This window comes from Hylobates moloch, unplaced genomic scaffold (assembly GCF_009828535.3).
Source record: "Hylobates moloch isolate HMO894 unplaced genomic scaffold, HMol_V3 SCAFFOLD_15, whole genome shotgun sequence".
In the NCBI taxonomy this organism is placed as follows: Eukaryota; Metazoa; Chordata; class Mammalia; order Primates; family Hylobatidae; genus Hylobates; species Hylobates moloch.
In genome coordinates this window covers 48,729,306-48,751,162 of record NW_026652290.1, presented here as the reverse complement: position 1 = coordinate 48,751,162, position 21,857 = coordinate 48,729,306, and the positions used below count along the sequence as shown (strand labels likewise).

Sequence of the window (21,857 nt, the reverse complement as noted above, 5' to 3'; positions counted from 1 at the left end):
CCCAGTAGATCTGCATTTTACATAAGATAAGGTGAACTTCTGAAGGAAAAAAAGGGAGTAAAGGAAGAATTAATTGTGCAGGCGTCTCCGGGTAGGTGGATGAATGATTAATCTCATCTTCGCTTTGTTCTGCACCTGGAAAGATAAGCTTGGAATCAACATTATCTGTGTAGAAAGGAACAACGTTGGTTTTAGGAGCTAGATTTAGATTGCAGACCTAAAGTTACAATCAACATGCCCTCATTTTATGGGCGGATATACATCTTGGAAGTTTTTGAGGCAGCAAAATATTTAAGTGTGACTGATTTGTGGAGCAAACATCTGGAGCTGCCTGAGGCCTTTTGCAACCTGTGGGGGTCTGGCTAATGCTTCATGCTTCCACAGAAGGTTGTGAAGTAGCAGCTTGGCACTTGGCAAAAGCATGGCAGTGTTGTGTGGCACAACCTCTATGCTTAACTTTCCCTTTGGCATAAGGAGTTTGGGGATCCTGAGATTCTTTTTATTTTCCCTTATAAGTTTTACTTTTTTAAAACCTAAGCTTAACATTACATATTTAAACAACTGTCAAAACTTACTAAGTTGCCAGCCAGCATTCATACATAACTAGAAAACATGCTTAATTTTTTTAAGCCAGAAATATATTACCATTCATATCTTTCAGTACTAAATACTGGGGAAAAAAGCAATTATTTCTGTAGAAGATTCATCCTGACAATGTTAACTCGTCAGCAGGCTGACATCACTTGCGTCACATCTCAAGCAAAATTGAAAATCAGATACATTGGTAGTGTACAATCTTGTACACTACCAAAGAATCATAGCTGTATGGGTGCAGTGGCTTCCACCTGTATTCCCAGCACTTTGGGAGGCTGAGGCGGGAGGCTTCCGTGACAGTTAAACTCTACCCGTTGAAAAAAATAAACCGGGGATGGTGGCAAAGTCACGCCTGTAATCCCAACACTGTGAGAGGCTGATTGAGTCCAGGAGTTTGAGACCAGCCTGGGCAACATGGAGAAACCCTGTCTCTACAGAAAATACAAAAATTAGCTAGGCCTGGTGGTGCATGCCTGTAGTCCCAGCTACTCGGGAGGCCTCGGTGGGTGGGAAGATTGCTTGAGCCTGGGAGGTTGAGGCTGCAGTGAGCCAAGATCGAGCCACAGCCTGGGTGACAAAGTGAGACCCTGTCTCAAATAAATAAATAAATAAATAAATAAATAAATAAGTCACAGCTTACTTTGGATTATGTTTAATTAAGAAAAGCAAAGTGCATACAGAGATTTATAACTTTAAAGACAAAAAAAGTCTTATTATGTGATCCAAAGAATAAACTCAAAAGTCCATGACAAATAGAAGTTCTAAACAATTGTTTACAAACACTTTAGGTATAATTACAGTAAAAGTCAAGTTCATCTTAAATCACCAAAAAAAAGTTTCTGGTTGGGCACAGTGGCTCACCACCTGTAATCCCAGCATTTAGGGATTTTCTTACAATAAAAGGCATACAGGTTGATTATTATCAAACTGTTCCTATTTTAAATGACATGATTGCCCCTATATAAAATTTTAAGGACTCTAAAAACAAAAAACAGCTTCCAAAACTAGTGAGTTTAGAAGCGCACAGGATGCAATATACATATATGAAAACCGATTGTATTTCTATATAGTAATAAAAAACAAGTAGACACAAATTAAAACTGCTATGTTGTTTATAATCACTCGAAAAATTAAATACTTAGCTATAAATCTCACAAAACATGGACAGAACTCATAAGCTGAAACCTACACAGTGCTGAGGAAAACAAGTTCCTGGCTCATCCTGCAGCCTGGAGGGGACGGCCTCGGAGGCCTGGCTGACTCTCACGCCCTGGGGCTTTCAGGGTGGAGCGTGAACAGGCCTCCGGGAAACATCTTCCATCAGCCAAACCCTCCTGCTGCCTCATTGAAGAAGTCCCTCTTCCAGCTTTTCTGCTCACATCTCTGAATCTCTCCTTGGTAAAGGCTCACGTGGGCTCCGGCACCGGCGTCATGCGGAGGACAATGAAGGGCAGCCGGGCGTCTGGGGGTGATTCCTGGAGCCCCGCCTGCACCCAGACCCGCTCTTCCTGCGCAGTGGCCCTGCCTGAGGCTACTTTCCACCAGCGGGAATCGAAACTGATCTGGATGAGAACACGTATGTGGAGGGAGGAGGCTTGGCTAGAAAGGAGAAAGAGCAAGAACACCTTTATGAGGCAGAGAAGGGACAGTGACGAGGATTAGGGTTCAGGGCTGCAGGCTGCCCCCCAGCCCAGGCCCCTCCCCACCCCTCCCTCTAGCCGAACTCTCATCAGCAGGACCAGGCAGCACAGGGCTTGGCCCAAAAAGGACAAATCGAAGTTATTCAGAGAGTTCAGGAAACCCCTCTTAGAGGCATCAACTGGCTTCCAGGAAAAGAGAGAGGTTAATAGCTGACCCCACCACTGCAGTGACTCTCTTTTGAGCCCTAAAGCAGATAGAAAAATCACTGGGGTAGGGAAGAAACATTTAGCATAGTGGTGCTCAGACTTTGGTAAGACAAGAATCTTCCAAGATTTGGGTGCTTGGGAGCAGGGCTAGAAATGTGCATTCTCTTTTTTTTTTTTTTTGAGACAGGATCTCGGTCTGTCGCCCAGGCTGGAGTGCAGTGGCGTGGTCTCTGCTCACTGCAAGCTCCGCCTCCCGGGTCCACGCCATTCTCCTGCCTCAGCCTCCCAAGTAGCTGGGACCACAGGCGCCCGCCACCACGCCTGGCTAATTTTTTCTATCTTTAGTAGAGACGGGCTTTCACCGTGTTCGCCAGGATGGTCTCGATCTCCTGACCTCGTGATCCACCCGCCTCGGCCTCCCAAAGTGCTGGGATTACAGGCGTGAGCCACCGTGCCTGGCCTATATTTTCTCTCTTAGCATAAACAAGTTTCAGTCTTACTGATGTGTGCTAAACTATTCCCCCATTTATACTTCAGCTGTTCGTGGTTTTTAATAATGTAGATACAAATGTAAGGAATATTTATATGTACATAACTTTTCACTTTTAAAACATTGTGATAGGCCAAGCGCGGTGGCTCATGCCTATAATCCTAGCACTTTGGGAGACTGAGGCGGGCTCATTGCCTGAGCTAAGGAGTTCAAGACCAGCCTGGGCAACAGTGAAACCCCGTCTCTACTAAAATACAAAAAAAATTAGCCAGGTGTGGCGGCGTCCACATGTAGTCCAGCTACTCAGGAGGCTGAGGCAAAAGAATTGCTTGAACCCGGGAGGCGGAGGTTGCAGTGAGCCAAGACCGCACCAACGCGCTTCGGCCTGGGAGACAGAGTGAGACTCTGTCTCTTAAAAAACAAAACAAAACAAACAAACAAACAAAAAACTGTGATAAGGTCGGGTGTGGTGCTCATGCCTGTAATCCCAGCACTTTGGGAGGCTGAGGCAGCCAGATCACCTGAGTTCAGAAGTTTCAAACCAGCCTGGCCAACACGGTGAAACGCTGTCTCCACTAAGAAAAATACAAAAATCAGGGGCTGGGCGCGGTGGCTCACGGCTGTAATCCCAGCACTTTGGGAGGCCGAGGTGGGTGGATCACGAGGTCAGGAGATCGAGACCATCCTGGCTAACACGGTGAAACCCTGTTCTACTAAAAATACAAAAACTTAGCCGGGGATGGTTGCGGGCGCCTGTAGTCCCAGCTACTCGGGAGGCTGAGGCAGGAGAATGGCGTGAACCGAGGCGGAGCTTGCAGTGAGCGGAGATCGTGCCACTGCACTCCAGCCTGGGCGACGAGCGAGACTCTTGTCTCAAAAAAAAAAAAAAAAAAACGAAAAAAGAAAAAGTAAAATACAAAAATTAGCCAGGCGTGATGACAAGTGCCTGTAGTACCAGCTACTCGGGAGGCTGACGCACCAGAATAGCTTGAATCTGGGAGGCGGAGCTTGTAGTGAGCCGAGATCGCACCACTGCACTCCAGCTTGAGGGAAAAAGTGAGACTCATTATCATCAAAAAAAAAAAAAAAGGAAAAAAAGATAGGAAGCAAGCTGGGTGTGTGCGTTTAGAGGTGCTGTACATTTTCAGCATTATAAATGAATAGAGATGAGTGGCAATAGTTACTTTGGTCCACAGATTTTTGGTATCTTAACTAGTTTTGGATCTCTTCCACTAAAGGGATTGTCTGTTGACCGTTGTTAGGAATGTAAGTACTGAAGGCAAACTGCCTGGGTTTGAAATTTCTTCTGTCCTTTGCACCCTGCCTGGGTTCAAATCCTAGCTCTGCTTATTAAGTTCTTTTAAGGGGATCATCTTTGAGCAAATGTCTTAGCTCCTGTTTTCCCAAGTAAATGGACACAATAGTTGCTACCTTGTGAAAGATTCACGTAATTGGCCAGCATTTACCAAGTAGCATCGGTGTTCAGTTTCAGTCATTGGTGATTCTGCAGCTGGACTGTGAGGGGGTGTTGGGGTGGGGGTGGTGTGTGTGTGTGGCATTTAATTGCATGCGGAAAGGAAAAGATACTTTTTATAATCGAGAGGCAGCTTTTCTCTGTTTTGTGTCAAAAGGGAAGAAGGGAGTTTGGAGAGGGAAATGAATTCTGTTCAATACTAAGCTCTCTTCCTCAGAATCAGAGGTACATAGAATGTGTAATAATTTACAGAATTTCTACACTTCAACAATCTGAATTTTTTAAAATGTATTTTTATTTTTTCAGGTTGAGACTGAGCTAAAGTTAATCTGTGGAGACGTGCTGGATGCACTGGACAAACACCTCATTCCAGCAGCTAACACCGGCAAGTCCAAGGTTTTCTATTATGAAATGTAGGTTCTATACTAGAAAGGAAAATGTAAGATTAAAAGTTGGCCTTTTTAGAATCATGACTTCCTTCTATGTAGGTTTCCAACTTTTATTTAAAAATAAGTGTTTAATATTAGAAGCATAGTCAATGTTTGAATAAAAAGATGGTCAGGCTATTATAAAAATGCATTAGCTTTTGCTTTACTTATTTATATTCTTTTGCTTTCATGGGACCTATCTCATTCCACTCCCCTAAACGGCCACACATTTCACAGTGCTGGCTGAATGTTTCATCTAGAAATTTTATTTTATGATTAATATACTTGTGCCATTTCTTGGAACCACTTGCTTGTTTAATTCTAGTCTTTCAAGTGATAATTTTGTTGCTATCTAGAGGCTCCTCAGTTAATTTCTGTAGGATTTTTGGTTATGTTTAATAAGGAAAATAATAGGAAATATCTAAGAAAAAAACAAAGCCAATTATTCCTGAGCATGTTTAAAATTATTGAAGTACATTTGTTAATTTTTAGTATAGAACCTACATTTCATAATAGAAAACCTTGGACTTGCCAGTGTTAGCTGCTGGAATGAGGTGTTTGTCCAGTGCATCCAGCACGTCGCTACAGATTAACTTTAGCTCAGTCTCAGCCTGAAAAAATAAAAATACATTTAAAAAAATCAGATTGTCTCAGTCTAGAAATTCTGTAAATTATTGCACATTCTATCTACCTCTGATTTTGAGGAAGAGAGCTTAGTATTAAAGAGAACTGGTTTCCCTCTCCAAACTCCCTTCTTCCTTTTTGACACAAAAGCAGAGAAAAGCTGCCTCTCGGTTATAAAAAGTATCTTTTCCTTTCTGCGTGCAATTAAATGCTACACACACACACCACCCGCACCCCAGCACCCCCTCACAGTCCAACTGCAGAATCACCAATGACGGAAACTGAACACCGATGCTACTTGGTAAATGCTGGTCAATTACGTGAATCTTTCACAAGGTAGCAACTACTGTGTCCATTTACTTGGGAAAACAGAAGCTAAGACATTTGCTCAAAGATGATCCCCTTAAAAGAACTTAATAAGCAGAGCTAGGATTTGAACCCAGGCAGGGTGCAAAGGACAGAAGAAAATTCAAACCCAGGCAGTTTGCCTTCAGTACTTACATTCCTAACAATGTTCAACAGGCACTTCCTTTAGTGGAAGAGATCCAAAACTGGTTAAGATACCAAAAATCTATGGACCAAAGTAACTATTGCCACTCATCTCTATTCATTTATAATGCTGAAAACGTACAACACCTCTGAAGGCACATACCAAGTTTACTTCCTTTTTTCTTTTTTCTTTTTTTTTTTTTTTTGAGAGGGGGTCTCGCTTTGTTGCCCAGGCTGGAGTGTAGTGGCGTGATCTCAGCTCACTGCAGTCTCCACCTCCTGGGTTCATGCCATTCTCCTGCCTCAGCCTCTCCGAGTAGCTGGGACTACAGGCGCCCACCACCACGGCCAGCTAATTTTTTGTATTTTTAGTAGAGATGGGGTTTCACTGTGTTAGCCAGGATGGTCTCGATCTCCTGACCTTGTGATCTGCCCGCCTCGGGCTCCCAAAGTGCTGGGATTACAGGCATGAGCCACCGCTCCTGGCCTATTTTTTGTTTTTTAGACAGTCTTGCCCTGTCACCCAGGCTGGAGTGCAGTGGCCCTGTCTCGGCTCACTGCAGCCTCTGCCTTCCAGGTTCAAGCAGTTCTCATGCCTCAGCCCCATGAGTAGCTGGGATTACAGGGGCATGCCACCGTATCTGGTTAATTTTTGTATTTTTAGTAGAGGTGGGGTTTCACCACATTGGCTATGCTGGTCTTGAATTCCTGGCCTCAAGAGATCCACCTACCTCGGCCTCCCAAACTGCTGGATTATGGGTGTGGGCCATGGCCCAACTCTACTATTTCAGTGAAGCTCCTGTACCCTAGGTCATCATTGACTTCCCCGTTGCTGAATCCAGTTGTCTTTACTGAATTTGTTCTTAATTTAACTTTCTTTTGCATTGAAGCTACTGACCACAGCATTTTGAAACTCTATTCCTTTCATTACTGTGATTCTACTTTCCTTATTTTTCATCTTAACTCTTAGTCTGTGGCTTCTCAGACTTCCTCACAATTGATTGCTTATTTTAAAAATTCAAAAATCTAAACCTCCTGAGCAGTTCAAAAATAATATACTTTTGAAATTTTTTAAAACTTTTCAAAGAGTTCCAAGAATAGTTCGGTGATCACTAGTTAATACCATTTTGCCATATTTTCTTTGTCTGCATGTCCCTCCGTTTCTACCTGCACCCACATATATGTATATCTATGAAAATATTCACGTTTTTTTCTTTTTTCTTTTTTTTTTTTTTTTTTTGTTGAGACGGAGTTTGGCTCTGTCACCCAGGCTGGAGTGCAGTGGCACAATCTCGGCTCACTGCAATTTCCACCTCCCAGTTTCAAGCGATTCTCCTGCTGCAGCCTCCCCAGTAGCTGGGATTACAGGTGTCTGCAACCACACCTGGCTAATTTTGTATTTTTAGTGGAGATGGGATTTCACCATGTTGGCCAGGCTGATCTTGAACTCCTGACCTCAGGTAATCCGCCTGCCTTGGCCTCCCAAAGTGCTGGAATTACAAGCGTGAGCCACCGTGCCCAGCCTCTAGTTTTTTTTGTAGGTGTCATCTATCAGGTCAAGTAAATAAATTCCCTTCTACTCCTAGTCTGCTAAGAATTTTTATCATAAGTGGATATTGAATTTTGACAAATCTTTTTCTGCCTTTATTAAAAAATCATACAATTTTTCTTATTTAGCCTGTTGATGTGGTGAAATTTTCTTTTGTCTTTTTTTTTGGAGACAGAGTCTCCCCCTGTTGGCCCAGGCTGGAGTGCAGTGTTGCGATCTTGGCTCACTGCAATCTCTGCCTCCCAGGTTCAAGTGATTCTCATGTCTCAGCCTCCTGAGTAGCTGGGATTACAGGCCCCTGCCACCATGCCTGGCTAATTTTTTGTATTTTTAGTACACACGGGGTTTCACCATGCTGTCCAGGCTGGTCTTGAACCCCTGACCTCAAGTGATCCACCAGCCTCGGTCTCCCAAACTGCTGGGATTACAGGCGTGAGCCACCGTGCCGCCCACTAATTTATTTTTTATAGAGATGGGGTCTTGCTTTGTTGCCCAGGCTGCTCTTGAACTCCTGGCCTCAAGCTGTCCCCTCATCTTGGCATCCCAAAATGTTAGGATTACAGGTGTGAGCCACCACATCCAGCTTATTTCTTAAAGGAGTGATTAAATGTATGTCTCTTTCACTATACTGAATGTCAACAGGGACAATTTTGATTTTGTTTATTTTATTTTGTTTTGTTGTGTTGTACTGTATTGCATTGCATTGCATTGCATTGTATTGTATGACGGTGTCTCACCTTGTCGCCTCGGCTGGAGTGCAGTGGCATGATCTTGGCTCACTGCAACCTCCGCCTCCTTGGTTCAACTGATTCTCCTGCTTCAGCCTCCCGAATAGCTGGGGTTACAGGTGTGTGCCATCATGCCCAGCTAATTTTTGTATTTTTATTAGAGATGAGGTTTCTCCACGTTGGCCAGGCTGGTCTCAAACTCCTGGCCTCAAGTGATCCACCCGCCTCGGCCTCCCAAAGTGCTGGGATTACAGGCATGAGCCACCGAGCCCAGCTTTACTTTTATTTTTATATTTTTGAGATGGAGTCTCACTTTGTCACCCAAGCTGGAGGGCAGTGGCGTGATTTTGGCTCACTGCAACCTCTGCCTCCTGGGTTCAAGCGATTCTCCTGTCTCAGCTTCCCAAGTAGCTGGGATTATGGGCATGTGCCACCACTCCTGGCTAAGTTTTGTATTTTTAGTAGAGACGGGCTTTTGCTATGTTGGTCAGGCTGGTCTCAACTCCTAATGTCAGGTGATCTGCCCACCTCAGTCTCCCAAAGTGCTAGGATTACAGGCATGAGCTGCTGTGCCCAGCCTGGCTTTGTTTATTACTGTACCTAATGCCTAATACAGTTTTTTTTGGCATATATTAAGTGGCCAATAAATACTTATGGAATAAACGAATGAATGGACACTTTTTAAACCTCATCCTGCTTGACATTTTTGCAGCATTCTACACTATAGGTTGTTCCCACCTCCTGGAATCTTTCTTCCCTAAACTTTCATATTCTACTGATTTCCCCACTTCTGTAGACTTTCTTTACAGGCAAGCTGCTACTTCTTTATGAATCTTACAGCTTCAGATACTGCTGTGAAAACGGGGACACCTACATAGTCACCCACATAGGCACAAGTACAGACTTAGAGAATAATAAATGCTCCGTCACCATTTCCTCATCTGAGAAGAGAGTGGATACTGTCATCCCTTAGTATCTCTGGGAATTGGTTCCAGGACCCCATGTGGACACCAAAATCCATGGATGCTCAGGTCCCTTATATACAATGATGCGGTATTTGCATATAATCTATGCACATGCATATGCTTTAAATCAGATTACTTAAAATACTTCATAAAATGCAATTCCTGCCCTGCATGCACTTTCCCCTCTTATTAGCATCTTGCATCCATGTGGGACATTTGAGGTGCAGCCTTTTTTTCAGAGATGCCGGGTTCTACTGCCCTAAGGCAGAGCTCTCAGCCTGGCCCCAAAGACCAGGACTGTGCGGTTGAGGGGCAGGGGAGAAAGCCTGGCTGCCTTCCCCGCAGCGGGTGCTGTGAGACACTAGCCAAGAAGGGATCTTAGTAACACAGGGCAAGGCATTCTGGGGAGGGGCCGCCTAATCTCCTCCCTCATCTGGGATCTGGGAAGGCTGTCCGGCTGAACCTGACTCTATTGTCCCAGGATCGGAGGCTGGGCCAAGTCCTCCTCTTCCCCTCTCACCAGAGTCTCCCTTCCAGGTTTGGGGTGTGGGAGGTAAGCGCGGAGGAGGCAGCTGGTGACCAAGGAATGGAGTATCCAGGCCAGCCCCAAGTTAGAGATGAGGGGCCTAAGAGGGGTTCCCTGGAGGGCCGGTGGCTGCTTGGCCTGGCCCTGCCTGGGGAACAGAGCCCTACGCCAGCTGACCTGTTGATCAGCCCCTGCTTAGTTTTCGATTGAGTCTCTTTCCCTGGGCCCTCAATCCTACTGCCAGGAACACTCCATCCCAGCCCAAGAGGGGTTCCAACCCCAGGGGTAAGCCCAGGCTCTGATCCTCCTGTGTGTGTGAGCAACAAGACACACGCACGCACACTTCACACCCTTCCTCTCTGCTCCAGAGTCACACTGGTGCTACAAGGTTCAAGCCGAGTCCTCCAACTACACCTGCTTAGGTGAGTACAGCCAGTCCAGGGGACTGCTCTTTCTGCATGGTGGGCACCACACAGGCCGAAATGGAGACCCCGGAAGGGTGGGAAGGCGAGGAGTGATGGTGGCCTCCCAGGCAGATATCAGTTCCCAGCATACACACACACACATATACACACACACACAGATATACAAACACCCACACACTCACACAACACACACAAGCACACACTCAAACACACTCACACACATGCACACATTCTCACACACACACAAACACACACTCACACTCTCCTGTCCTGGTGCTTAGGGACCAGGGAGTGTAGAGCGACCTGAGTCTTCACTGGCACCTGCTGTCACCGAGAGGGCATGTTCCCTGTGGAATGAATCGGCAGCAGCGTTAAAGGAAGAAAGGTGCCTTGCTGTTTCCCATAACAGAACGGGAAGTTGTTTCTATCCCAGTGACACCCCTTGCAGGGGGCCTGAGTGATGGTCCTTTATGCTTTTATTCGAATGCTGACAAATTTGAATGCAAACCCTGCAGTCTGCTGTGTTGTGGTGACTGAGCAGTGCTGCCCGCTCCTGACCCTGGCCCACCTGCTGTTGGGGTCACCAGGGTTCGGGGAACTAGCTCCTCCAGGGTTACTCCTCTCCCTCCCATTCCTCAGATGATGCTCAGCGTCCTTCATCAGCAGCTCCCCAGGGGGTCCCACTTCACTGCTTCCAAAGCCCTCTCCATCCGCCTCCTTTAAACTCTCTGACATCCCAGGGAAGCGGATTATCTCTGCAGTTCCCACTTTACATCTGGGAAACCCAGGACTTGGAGAGGCCGTGTGCCCCACCTCATGAAGTTGTCTCCACCCCGGAGCTCACAGTCAACAGGTGGCAACCCTGTTCCCACCCTGTCCCACACTGGGGCTAGACTCCCCAGCCTTGCATGTGTGTGTCTGTGGAGGAGGAGGAGGGTCCAGGGAGGGTGAGGGCGGAGTTCTGAGCTGAGCAGCCCTCCAACACAGCCTTCAGGCCACCCCAAAGCATTGCCGTGTGGGAACTGAGTGGGTGGGCCTGACTTCAGTGGGGCGGTGGGGGCTACCCCTTGGTGCCAGGCGCCCCTGACTCTCAGCCCACCCTCTGTCCCTGCTGAGTGCCAGTCAAGTGGGGTGGAAACTGCCAGAAGGACCACCAGTCACCACCATATCGTCACCACCAAGGCAAAGGTGGATAAAAAAACTGGGACGCTTCTTCTTCTCTGGCTACGATAAGAAGCAAACATGGGCCATCCAAAATAACAGGCACTCAGGTGGGCTGGAAGGAGGCCCCAGGCATGCCTGGGCACCTGAGCTCCCCGAGGACTGAGAGGATGGGGCTTCTCCCAGGAGGGTGTGCCAGGCCCAGGCCCATCTGTGCTGCGAGGGGGCTGAAAATCCCATGGGGGAGGACAGCTTCCAGGAGGAGGGAACACTCTAGTGTGTTTTCGGTACTTTCATCAGACCAGTCTGGGATGGGGGGAAGGAAACGTTGCAGGAAGAAGGACATGTGCAAAGGCGCGGAGGCATGGAACAGCTCGGCCCGTCCAGAGAACTGCCAGGAGCTCTGTGTGGATGAAGGACAGAGAGTGAAGCCAGGCGGAGCCCAAGCAAGGCCCAGGGGCAGATCACCCAGGCCAGAGGAGTTTGGACATTACCCCGAGGACACCAGGGCACCACAGAGGAGGTGGACGCAGAGGAGACACCAGGGCAGAGCTGCAGTTTGGGGCAGTGGAGGGTGCAGGAGAGGGGGAGGCAGGCAGGGAGGCCAAGGAGGAGACCAGGGAAAGGTCCAGGACTGTCCCGCCCTGCCCCACCCCTGCAGGCCAGGACCAGAGCCCATGAAGGGTGGGAGGCAGGAGACAATGTCTCATCTGGGTGAAGCTGGGCTGAGGGGCTGGAGGAGGCTGAGGGAGAGTGGTTCGAGAACTCTGCCCCTTCTGCCGCCAGCGATGATGTTGCTGGAGAACAAGCATTTCTGGAGGAGGACTGCCTGCCCGGTACCAGGCCACACAGTTGCACCTGCACTGGTCCAACTTGCTAGATAAGGGCTCGGAGCACAGCCTCGGTGGAGAACACTTTGTCATGGAGGTGAGGGCCCCTTCCCGACTGGGACCTCGTCTGGGCTCTCGGCATGCACCTGCCTTGGGCAAGCAGGGTAGTCCAGGCCCTTCATAGATCCCCTTTTCACCCCTCCACCCCCACCAGGTGCACATAGTACATGAGAAAGAGAAGGGGACATCGAGAACGTGAAAGAGGCCCAGGACCCTGAAGATGAAATCACGGTGCTGGCCTTTCTGGTGGAGGTGGGACTCCCATCCCCCACTTCCCAGGGAACCCGGGGCTGAGGGCTGCTTCTTAGGATCCAGAGACCTCGGACTCCAGCGAGGCAGGAGGGGGCAAGGAGACTCCAGCTTCCGCCTCTGTTTCTGGGGTTGCATGCCCCTGCGCCAGGTGGGGAGCCCAGAGCCTCAATCCCAGAAGCTGCCTGGCCTTCCGTCCCCAGATCGGGAGAATGAACTGGCCACCACCGCTAGCTCCCTGCAGACTTTCTCAAGACCCTTCCCTCCCTTTCCAGGCTGGACCCCAGGTGAAGGAGGGCTTCCAGCTGCTGCTGGTGGCACTGTCTAATATCCCCAAACCTGGTGAATCAGGATGGGGGAGAAGGGCGCGGGCTGAGGAGGGTGATTCCTCCCACAAAGGAAGGGGTGGGTGTGAGGGGAGCTGGGCTTTCAGAGTGCAGGGGAAGAGGGGCTCCTTCTCCCACCCTCACTGACAGTGTCCTCTGCCTCTACCTCAGAGATGAGCACTATGACGGCAGAGAGCAGCCTGCTGGACCTGCTCCCCAAGGAGGAGAAACTGAGGCACTGCTTCCGCTACCTGTGCTCACTCACCACACCGACCTGTGATGACACGGTTGTCTGGACTGTGTTCCAGAAGCCCATTCAGCTTCGCAGAGAACAGGTGCACAGGGCCCAGGGCAGGGCACGAGCTCCCATTGCCTGGCTCCCCAGAAATTATCCCTCTGTCTGCCCTCAGAGGTCCCTCGGGATGCGGGTGGGGAGCCCACGTACCTTAATTCCATTGTTAATCATGGACATTCACTGAAGACAGGCAAGAAAGGCCTGAGTCGTTCCATCCCCGGATTGGGGGCTGGATGGGAGGCAGGGGAAGGTGGAGTCATTCAGCAAATAGTGCTGGGGTTTCTACAATGAACGAGGCTCTGGGGAGACAGCAGTGAGCCCAAAGGACCCAAATCCCTGCCCTTGCACTACTTTCATTCCAAAACAGTGGTTCTCAAAGTGCGGCCCCTGGACCAGTGGGGTCAACATCATCACTGGGGGAATTTGCTAGAAATGCTAATCCTCAGAGCTACTGAATCAGGAACTCTGGGGGTGGAGCCCAGGCATCTGGGGCCCAACAACCCCACCCCCCAGCTGAAGCTAATGCATGCTCAAGTTTGAGAGCCACTGTCCTGTAGTAAGAGTGACAAGAGAAGCAGGCATTGCGGTCCCCCTGGGGTGTGAGTGAAAGGAAGCCAATGGGCGCTTAGTCCTCACCCATGCCATGCACCTCATTTACATCCCCTATTCTTATCATCTTCACAACCACCTTGAGAGCCAGGGGTTTGGAGCCCCTCTTTCCTAATGAGGGCTCCCAGGTCAGGACGAGGTGCCTGCCTGAGGTCAAACGGCAGGGAGTGCAGCTCCCCCTGTCCCCACCCGCTGAGCCCCGTCGCTTCTGCAGATCCTGGCATTCTCTCAGAAGCTGTACTATGACAAGAACCAGAAACTGAGCATGAGAAACAATGCTCAGGCCCCTGCAGCAGCTGGGACAGTGAACGGTGATCAAGTCTGGGGCCCCGGGGTCGGCCGCTGCCCTGGGCCCTGCCTGCCCTGCTGGGCCCCACGCTGGCCTGCCTGCTGGGCGGCTTCCTGCGATGATGGCTCACTTCTGCACGCAGCCTCTTTGGTGCCTCAGCTCTCCAAGTTCCCGGCTTCCAGTCCTTAGTCTTCCCAAATGGGACTTTAGGCATGATTAAAATACGGACATATTTTTGGAGAAACCTTTCTCAAGTGTGTTTTTAGCCTCCCACAACTATCCCACCCTGTCCCCCTCCACCCACCCCTGTTCCAGGGCGGGGGCTTTAAGGCCAGATTTGTCCCAAGCAGGTACCACCAGGTGTCCCCACTCCCGTTCTGTGTGAATGCTGTGTCTATACCCCACTCCCTTCTACCGGGACCTGGACCTTGGAGAGGTGCTGAAGGCATCTTGGAGCTTCATCACAGTGGAAGCTAGAGGAGTTCCAATCTAATCTCTTCATCATATAGAGGGGGAAACTGAGGCTGAGAAAGAAGAGGCTGGGGCTGGGCATGGTGATTCACCCCTGTAATCCCCGCACGTTTCGAGGCAGAGGCAGGTGAATCACTTGAGCCCTGCAGTTCAAGACCAGCCTAGGCAACATGGTGAAGCCGTCTCTATAAAAAATACAAAAATTAACCAGGTGTGGTGGTGCACACCTGTAGCCCCAGCTACTCAGGAGGCTGAGGCAGGAGGATTGCTTGAACCCAGGAGACCAAGGTTGCAGTGAGCTGAGATTGCACCACTGCATTCCAGCCTGGGCAACTGAGTGAGAGAGAAGAGGCTGCTTGGCTGGCTGGAGGCCACATACTGAGGCTAGGGCAGAGCTGACTGCATGACGGCAACCCCAGCCCTGTGCGTTCTCCCCTGTGCTGGGGTGAAAGGGTGTTCTGTGTGGGGACGGCCCAGGCAAGGTGGGCGACAGGAAGTTCATTTGTTTGCTCAAACATTTGTTGAGCATTTATGCTCCAGGCATTGGACATATGGCAGAGAATAAAAGACAAAAATGCCTGCCCTCCTGGAGTTCACAGGAGGAACTCCAGTGGAGAGACAGCCCATAAATGAAGCAGGCACATTGTCTAATAGATCGGGAGGCAGTGAGTGCATGGGAGAAAGAGAATTCAGAGCAGGGAGCCGGGCGCAGTGGCTCATGCCTGTAATTCCAGCACTTTGGGAAGCCGAGGCGGGCAGATCACCTGAGGTCAGGGGTTTGAGACCAGCCTGGCCAACATGGCAAAACCCTGTTTCTACTAAAAATACAAAAATTAGCAGGGCCTGGTGGCAGGTACCCATAATTCAGCTACTCAGAAGGCTGAGGCAGGAGAATTCAGGCAGAGGTTGCAGTAAGCCAAGATTGAACCACCACACTCCAACCTGGGTGACAGAGAGAGACTCCGTCTCAAAAAGAAAAAAAAAAGAAAAAAAGAGAATTCAGGGCAGGGAAGGTGGGAAGCCCTGGGGGAAGGGGCAGCTGGGAGAAGGCCAGGGACGGAGGTCTCTGGAGACTGCAAGTGTTGAGGTATGGAGGGGAGGGTGCCTTTTGGAGAAACAGCAGGGAGGAGTAGAGGGAGGGAGGGAGGAAGCAGGGGCAGGGGAGGCAGGAGAGTGAGGTGGGGGGCATTGGTTTGGAGTGGGGAGGGGAGCTGTAGAGGTGAGGGCAGAATGCAGGGACAGTTTGGAGGCTGCCGCAGTGCCCAGGAGCTGATCTGCTGATGGGTTTGCAGTGAGATATGAGGGAGGGCTCATGGGGGTGTCCAAGGGTATGGGGCCTGGTCCCTTGGGACTTGTCAGGAAAGTCCCCACTACCGCAGTGATTATATCTCTAATGGGTTGTTTTCCCTGCTGTGGCCCAAGGGAAGTGGAGGGAGAGAGACTGGGAGGAGGCTGGTGAGAGGGGGTCCAGGACACCAGAATGAGAAGGAAAGAAGGGGACCCATGCAGTCCCCAAGTCAGGTCAGGCCCCAGGTGCCAGGAACTGAGGGCCCGCAGCTCTTAGACATCATCGTTGGGAGTAGGACTGGATTTTGGAATTCGTGAGCCTTGGAGTGGGGTTGGCTGAGTGAACGGGGGACCCAGGTTTCCCTGGCTGGGTATGCGGAACCCTCTGGCAGGCTGAGAGTCCGGAGGTAGAGAGCTGCCTCACAGGAAGGCGTGCCCACCAGGAAGGCACTGAGGGATTCCATCACCTGGTTCTAGAATCCCTCGATGGCTGTGGGAGGGGAGCTGGTGGGAGGAGGTGGTTTCTAAGCCTTCTCCCACCCTGTGCCCTCCATGCCCCTGACCACCCCCAGTCAGCCCAGGGAGAAGAGAAATGGCTGCTCCCCTCTCTCATCCCTTTCCCTCCATCTTCCCTTTTGTGACCAAAAATAAGTCCCCCCGCCCTTCCCTGATGACCACGCAGCTGTGGGGGAGGGGTGGTATTGCTGTTGCCATGGCAACTGCAGGCCACCTGTCAGCGGGGGGTGTGTGGACTCAGAACCTGGAATCTGTTCTTTGGTTCCCACACAGACTGCAGGGCGTCTAAGCTGCCTCCCCAAGGCTCAGGACTCTGAGGTCAGAATGGCCCCTCCCTGCTTCCCAGTGGCACCCCATCCCCACCCCCATCACTGCCCTCCAGGCAACCTTAGTGAATAATGTGGCAGCAGGACCCGGAAGTCCTGGCCTTTCCAACCCAAGACAGAAGGTGTTCGACCCTCCGGTCCCCCTGGTCCCCACATCATAAGCCTGGCCAGCAGGAGCCAGAACGGGCACAGCTTGTCCAGGGCCTGGGGCTCTGGCCACCTCCCATGTCCTGCCTGCCCTCCCTGTGGCCCAGAGGCCAGAGCAGGTGCTGCCAGCACTCAACTCCCAGCCAAGTCACCAGGGCCAGCCACCGCAGAAGTGGGCAGCTCACCCCGGGCACTGGCCCCCACCTCCAGAGGCCTCCACTGATGGCATTCCTTCTTGTGAACATGCATGTGTTCATGAAGAGCTTCCTGTTTTTAGTAAATTCACTCCCTCTGTGTGGCCTCCGCCACCCCCAGCATACCCCCACCCTGGGGATGGTGGCTCTGAGTTCCCTGTGCCCAGTCTGGCCTGGCTTCCGAGACAGTTGCCTCTGAGGGCAAGGGAGGAGAACCCCCTTATTCACAAAGAGGGTCCAGCCTGGCCCCTGAGCCCTCCTTTCATTCATTTCTGATGCCCCGTGGGTGACCGCATGGGGTGTGTGCATGCACGTGCTCACACACACACACACACACACACACACTGGCCTTCAATCCTTCACTGTAGCTGGCCAGGCCTGGGGAAGGCTCACGGGCTGATGGTTTTGCCCACAACCTGACTTCTCTGAGGGTCACTGGCTGGCACCCAGCACAGCATGAAGCACATTTTTGGGTGCCTACCATGTGCCAGGTGGGGTCGTGCTGCAATCCCATCGGGGTGGCGTTATCCGTCCCACGGCACGGATAAGGAAGCCGAGGCACAGAGAGGGAAGGGGCACTTGTCAGAACATGGGGCCACTCCCCTGCAACTCCTTGGCTCCCCTGGCCAGCTCTCTCCTTCGGCTGAGCCATCTGTGTCCAGGGGCAGGGTGGGGGCCGCAGCACCCCGTCCCACCTGTCTCTGCCGGTTGCTCTCTATCCCCAATGGGCCATCTCTTTGGCCCCCTGTTTAGATTCAGCATCCGGGTGGGAGCCAGGGGCTAAAAATACTCCCGATGTGTTTAGATGGTTCTTGGAAAATAAACTTCCCCATCTTGGCTCTTGGTTTGCACACTTGCTGGCCCTGCTTCCTGTGACTCTGATCTGACAATGTGGGGGTGGAGGAGGAAGGTGGGGTGGAGGAGGGTCTACAGGGGGCCCAGAGTCATGGGGGCGGTGTGGATGTCTCCTCATGGTTCGTGCAGGCTGCCGTGTCTCAAAACTCCAGGGGGCGCCTATACCGACATGGCCTTGTGAACGGTGCCCCCCACGTGGTGCAACCCCGAGGCTCTGAGCTTGTGTGTGTGTTGGGGTGGGAAGAGGCAAGGAAGCTGGTGGCTCCATGGGCACGGAGGCATGCTCCCTGCTCTGGGCCTTGGTTCATCCATCTGCAGAAGGGGCTACCCTTTGTCCCCCCATCTAATTGGGCCTGGCTGTCCCAGGCTCCTGCTGTCCCCAGTGACCTCGGAAGGAAGGCCAGGCCTCTCTGAGGTTGGGGAACTGTTCCTGCACCTCGCACTACACATGTCCTAGCTGCTCTGTTTGTTTATCTGAGAAGGGACAAAGGCATTCTTTCCCCCAGGGACGAAGGACGATGCCAAGGCCCAGGGAGGGGCTTCCTTTGGAGAAGAGCTGCGGGACAGAAGTCAGTTCCTTCCGCAGATGGCTGGACACGTGGGAGGTTTTTCAGGTTGTTCCAAGTGTCAGCTGTCGCAAGGTCCGGAGGACAGGAAGAGGGCAGCGGAGCAGGACACAGGGAAGGGATGTGGGTGCATTCTGGAACAAGATTTAATCCTCCATCAAGATTTAGTCTTTTCAGCCAGGCGCAGTGGCTCACGCCTGCAATCCCAGCACTTTGGGAGGTCAAGGCGGGAGGATCACTTGAGCCTGGGAGTTTAAGGTCAGCCTGAGTAACTTAGGGAGATCCTGTCTCTATGAGGGGGGAAAAAAAAGCCAGATGTGGTGGCACACCTGTGGTCCCAGTTACCTGAGAGGTGGAGGTGGGAGGCTGGCTTAAGCCCAGGAGTTCAGGCACCATTGCACTCCTGCCTGGGCAACAGAGAGAGACCCTGTCTCAAAAAAGAAAAAGAAAAAATTAATCTTTCTTTTCTTCCTTCCTTCCTTCCCTCCCTCCTTTCTTCCTTCCTTCCTTCCTTTTCTTTCCTTCCTTCCTTCCTTCCTTCCTTCCTTCCTTGCTTCCTTCCTTCCTTCCTTTCTTCCTTCCTCCCTCCCTCCCTTCCTTTTTTCTGTATAGAGAAAAACAGCATACATACATGGTTTGGCAGTTTCCAAGGTTTCAGACATCCACTGGGGGGTCTTGGAGCATAACCTCATGAATAAGGTGGGACTCCTGCAGTTGTGACAGAGACCAGACGGTCTTCAAAACCTAAAATATTTGTATTTTTCTACAGGAAAAGCTTGCCAACCCCTGGTCTACACACCTGGTATCTTGGACCATCCTGCCCCAGACTTCCTCTGTAACAACCCATATAATGTTTCTATGACCATAGATGTAAAAGGAAACTGTGACCTTTACCAAAATAAGCAACTTATTTTTCATAAATTACTTATGTAATAAGCATCCTGTTTCCAAAACAGACCTCAGTTTTCATGTCTGTTTTGAACTGACATTTGTCACACTGCTGACTCCTTTGTTACTGAGAGAACGATATATTCTTGAGATCAACTTTTCTAAGAAATGTTATTTTAGCGCATGTTCCATGGAAAGGAGGGTTTATGTTTCCAAAATACAGATGTGACAAAGAGGAAGCACATCTGATGGCCAAAAAGGAGAAACAACAGAGTGGATCCTGAGGCCTCCTGTGTCCTTTCAGCCTCCCTCTGCTACTCCCGCTGCTGGCCACGCCAGCCTCAGGCAGGGACTGCCATGCACACTTTCCATGGCAGCTCATTTAACTCTTGCAGGAAACCCGAGAGGCATGGTATGTTTCTGTCTCTGCTTTACTGACAAGGACAGGGAAGCCCAGGGAGCGAGGCGTCTCACCCAGGTCAGTGTGGGCGCACACAGGAGGCAACCAGGGCATGTGGCAGGGCCCCACAGGACACCAGGGCTTCTCAAACCCGCTACCCTTTCAGGTCCTTCTGCTGCTCACCATTGGTGAGGTGGGGCTGTCAGGAGCAAAGAGAATTTCTGGATTTTCTCCTAACATTTTCCCCTACTTTAACCTCCCTTCATCTGTTGAATTTATTGCAAATCTTTCCTAGTCTTTTAGTTTTCCCATACTTAAAAAAACCTTGTTTTTAAAAATTACATAATTAGGCTGGGCACAGTGGCTCATGCCTATAATCCCAGCACTTTGGGAGGCCGAGGTGGGTGGATCACCTGAGGTCAGGAGTTCGAGACGAGCCTGGCCAACATGGTGAAACCCTGTCTCTACTAAAAATACAAAAATTAGCTGGGTGTGGTGGCACGCGCCTATAATTCCAGCTACTCAGGAGGCTGAGGCAGGAGAATCACTTGAACCCGGGAGGTGGAGGTTGCAGTGAGACCATTGCACTCTAGCCTAGGCGACAGAGTGAGACTCCATCTCAAAAAAATACAAAAAAAAAAAAAAAAAAAGTTAGCCAGCCGTGCTGGCACACACCTGTAATCCCAGTTAGTTGGGAGGCTTAGCTAGGAGAATAGCTTGAACCCAGTAAGCAGAGGTTGCAGTGAGCTGAGATCGTGCCACTGCACTCCAGCCTGGGTAACAGAGTGACACTCTGTCTCAAAAAAAAATTTTTTTTTAAATTATATAAACTCATGGCGAAAAATATCAGCATTATGGAATATAAAATTAAATGTCTCCTGTAATCCTAGCACTTTGGGAGGCCGAGGCGGTGGATCATCTAAGGCCAGAAGTTTGAGACCAGCCTGGCCAACATGCTGAAACCCCATCCCTACTAAAAACACAAAAAAAATTAGCCAGGCAGGCACCTGTAATCCCAGCTACTTGGGAGGCTGAGGCAGGAGAATCACTTGAACTTGGGAGGCGGAGGTCGCAGTGAACTGAGATCGCACCACTGCACTCCAGCCTGGGTGACTGAACAAGACTCAGCCTCAAACAAACAAACAAGTCTCACCCACCTTCTAAAATAATTCCCATTTTCCAGATCCATCAGACACTACAGATAGGGAAGGAAAACTTATTCCATTGGACACCCACAGATATATCTTTATCATCTTATAAACACTTAAAACGTATTCAAACCTTTTGTGCATACTTTCATCATATTGTAGGAAAGTTCTCCCCAAGAGACAGGCGTATGGGGGTGCTGTTTTCTTTCTCCGAATGTAAAAGGGATTTATGGAAACAAAACTGTTCGTGCTCAAAATATTCTGGGTTTCTACTAGAAACTAAATCCATTTTCCAACCACAAGGCATTCCATATCGAATCAGCAGCCTGCACTTTCTGCTCCTCATGAGAATTCCTAAATCAGCCATCTTTGGTTTAGCTCCAAAGTTTATCAGCTCATCTTCATCTTCACTGAAATTTTCCAGAGGAAGTGGAGCAATAACCTGTAGCCACCCAGGGCCCCTCAGAAGCCCTGGCTGTAGGTTTCCCATCACTGCTTCCTGAAGGGAATCCATGTGCTAGACAGGAAGTCACTTTATTGCCCGTGAGACTTGGGAGAGGCCTTCCAGAGATCTGGCCAGGCTCAGCCACTATCTTCTTCCCCAGCCTCTCCCTGTAGTAGCAGGTGGGGGTGCCAGTGTAAACAAGGGCCCTCATGTGGGCTGAGATGGGAACAATAGGACAGAAGGTAGGAGAAGGCAGCAACTGGGTGGACTTGGTGGCTAGAGACGGGGTTCTACATACCATCCTCCTCCTGCATAAGCCAAAGGGGACTGGCACTGAACGCTAGGCTGGGCAGGCCAAGGTGAGAACGGGAGCGCACACAGCCTCAGCAGCGCAGCCTCTAAAGAGCGTTCCTGGAGAAAGGGGCTATGTCTACTGCCATCAGTGAAGGAACTGGCCCCAGTAGGCAGCCGGGCCTGTGGCGGGGGAGGGTCCTCTGGGCACATCTAGACTTGAGGGTCCTCCCACTTCCCACTGAAGCAATTCCCTGCTCCTCAATCTCACTGCCATACGCAAAAACAAGCAAACAGGAACACTTAAAAGTGGGCTGATCAAATGCTTGAGTTTATTAACATGTCTCCGAAGTCTTTTTTACTGG

At 50.3% G+C, this 21,857-nt stretch overlaps 1 pseudogene; it reads left to right on the top strand.

Annotated features, from left to right (window-relative positions):
* The first annotated feature begins 2,025 nt into the window (after positions 1 to 2,025).
* Positions 2,026 to 14,080, top strand: LOC116484240 (carbonic anhydrase 4-like; annotated as a pseudogene).
* Positions 14,081 to 21,857: the final 7,777 nt, after the last annotated feature.